The 3,393-nt window shown below is 21.6% G+C and overlaps 1 protein-coding gene across 5 annotated transcripts in view; it reads right to left on the minus strand.

Moving 5' to 3' along the window:
- LOC117167672 (mitochondrial Rho GTPase) overlaps window positions 1–3,393 on the minus strand; it is a 60,433-nt gene that overhangs the window by 12,104 nt on the left and 44,936 nt on the right. The gene's annotated exons all lie outside the window — the stretch shown is intronic.

Consider the following 3,393-nt stretch of genomic DNA (forward strand, 5'->3'; position numbering starts at 1 on the left):
TATGAGATTTTTCAAAGAATTTAACCAAAATTTCAAAATTATTTCGCAAAGCTTTTAAACATTTTACAAAGATGAAAAAAGTTTGAAAGATTTTAGAAAGATTTCAAAGATTTCATAAACATTCATCAATTTTTTAATATTTCACGAAAATCTCAAAATATTTAAAAAATATTTAAATGATCTAACAAATATGTCAGAAAAATATCGGAAAGATTTGAAACATTTCACAAAGATTAAATAAAATTTTCACAAAGATTTAAATGATTTAACAAATATTACAAATATTTTACAAGGATTTCAGGAAGTTTAGAGATTTTAGACAGATAAAAATATTTCATATTTCAACATTTTTAAAATTCAAAAGATTTTAGAAAGATTTCACAAAAAATAAAAAAATGTTTAAGATTTCAAATTATTTCGGAAAGATTTAAAAAGATTTCAAATATGTCAGAAATATTTCAGAGATTTTTTTAAAGATTTCACAAAAATTGCTCGAATTTCAAAAATTTACCAAAGAACTCAGAGATTTAAAAAAGATTTCAAAAAGATTTGAAATATTTCACAAAGATTTCAGAAAGATTTGAAAAATGTACGAGATTTCCAAAAATTTCAGATTTAAAGAGTGATCAACCCCTCGCCTCGGTGGAAAAAGGAAACAATACTTTCTCTCTACTTGAAAATTCATTACATTTTGATTAGAGTTCTTAAATGCCCAAGAATTTACCTTGAGCAAATGCTCTCGAGAATATGCTCAGAATTTAAACTCAGAGTATTCATAGAGCATTTAAGAGAATTTAAAGCATTTATTGTTCAAACAAATATAAAATTACTAAATATATTTTAACAAAAAAAAAAATCTAGAGTAAAAGAACCACATACTTTTTTTAAATTAGAGAGTTGCTACAAATCAAGTAATTCTTTTGATCAAGGATTCAAACTCTTTCGTTTAAAATAAATATTTTTTCGTTGAATTCAACTATTTTTTGTACAAAATTAAAATCATTTTTGGTTGAAAACTAAACTATTGAGTAGGAAGTAGAACTACTTGATGAAAATTCATTTATTTAGTTGCAAATACATCATTTTAGTTGCCAAACCTTCTTTTTATAATTTAATTATTTTCTTGAAAATTATGTTTTCTAGTTGAAAATTGTTTTATTGAGAATTTAACTCGTATATTTTTGATTCAAAATTTATTTCCTTAGGTTAAAAATTTAAATCTTTTGCTGTAAATTCCTGTAATTCATTGAAAGTTCGAATTTGGGGGGGGGGGGCATTTAAGCTTTTTGGAGAGCCATTCCTCTTATTGTTGAAAATTCAAATATTTGGTTGCAAAATCATTAACTACTGGTTGAAAATTGATTTTTTAGTTTAAAATTAGGTTTTTCTTTTCTAGAATTAATTTTTTAACGGAAAATCTGACTGTTCCATTTTTGGTGGAAAATTTATCATTTTTCACATAAATTTTGATCTTCTTGGTAGAAAATTATACCATTTCGTAAAAAAATTTACTTTCATTTTATTGAAAAAAAATATTTAGTTAAAAATTAATTTCTTTTTCTTTTTTAAATTCATCTTTTGTGTTTGAAAATTTCACTTTTAGGTCTAAAAATGTGTATTTTTCGTTGGACATTCATAACTGTGATTAAAAAATAATTTCTTTGGCTGAAAATTCGTTTCTTATCTGGTTGAAAATTTATATTTTCAGTTAAAAAATAATTAATTTGGCTGAAAACTCGTTTTTGTGTTTGTTTAAAATGTACTTTTTTAACTGCAAATTTAACTATTCTATTTTTGGGTTGAAATTGATCTTTTTTGGTTGAAAATTTATATATTTTATTGAAACTATATCTTCTTTGTTATAAAATTCATCTTTTGGGTTTAAAATTGAATTATTTTGTTGAGAATTCATTTTTTTTTGTAGAAACATAATTGCTTTAACCAAAAATAGAATTCTTCTACTTCATATAAAACATTATTTTTTGGATGAAAAAACAAACAAACTAGTTTGTTGAAAATTCGTCTTTTTCAATATTTTTAATCAAGGTGTCTACTCAAAACCTGGAAGAAAATCTCCGACAATCCCAGGTTTTTTCCAGGTTCAATTTTGTACTTAAAAAGAAACCTTTTCAAGCAAATAGTTAAATTTTGAACTAAAAAAGACTAATTTTCAACTAAACTGATTAATCTACAACTGGAATAGTGAAAAAAGATAATTTTTTAAATAAAATGATAAATATGTAACTGGAATACTTGAATTTTCAAGCAAGAAGATTAATGTTTTAGAAAAAAAAGATAAGGTTTTTCAACAAAATACATGAATTTTCAACAAAATAGTTCAATTTTGTACTAAAAAAGAAAAAAATTTCAAGCACATAGTTGAATTTTGAACTAAAACATATCAATTTTCAACTAAAAATGGAATAGTCAAATTTTCAGTTGAAAAAAATTAATTTTCAACAAAACTGATGAATTTTTTACTAAAATTATGATTCTGGAATTGGAATCGATGAATTTTAAATCAAAACAATGAATTTTCAACCAAGAAAATTAATTTCTACCAAAGAGACGAATTTTTAATTAAAAAATATAATTTTTCAAACAAAAACTGAATAGTTAAATTTTTTGGTTAAAAAAAGTAATTTTCAACTAAAGAGATTAATTTTTAACTCAACTGATTAATTTTTAACTGGAATAGTGAAAAAAGATAATTTTTTTAAATAAAATGATAAATATGTAACTGGAATACTTGAATCTTCAACAAAATAATTCAATTTTATACTAAAAAAAGAAAAAAATTTTAAGCAAATAGTTGAATTTTGAACTAAAAAATATCAATTTTCAACTAAAAATGGAATAGTCAAATTTTCAGTTGAAAAAAATTAATTTTCAACAAAACTGATGAATTTTTTACTAAAATTATGATTCTTGAATTGGAATCGTTGAATTTTAAATCAAAACGATGAATTTTAAACCAAGAAAATTAATTTCTACCAAAGAGACGAATTTTTAACTAAAAAATATAATTTTTCAAACAAAAACTGAATAGTTAAATTTTTTGGTTAAAAATTTCATAGATTTAAAGAATTTAACGCAAATTTAAAATTCAATTCAAAATTAAAAATTAAAATTAAATAAACTTTTAATTAAAATTTAATTTTTAAGCTTAAATTTTTTTAATTCCGAAAGATTTCAAATATTTCACAAAGAGTTAAAATATTTCCAACATTTTAGAAAGACATCACAAAAAATTTAAATATTACACAGACAAACGAAGATTTACAAAATTTCAAAGATTTCTGAGATTCTTCACAGATTCATACAAAATTTAAATATTATACAGAGATTTAAAATTCTTAACGATTTTTAAAAGATTTCAAATATTTTGAAAGA

This window comes from Belonocnema kinseyi, chromosome 2, assembly GCF_010883055.1.
Source record: "Belonocnema kinseyi isolate 2016_QV_RU_SX_M_011 chromosome 2, B_treatae_v1, whole genome shotgun sequence".
In the NCBI taxonomy this organism is placed as follows: Eukaryota; Metazoa; Arthropoda; class Insecta; order Hymenoptera; family Cynipidae; genus Belonocnema; species Belonocnema kinseyi.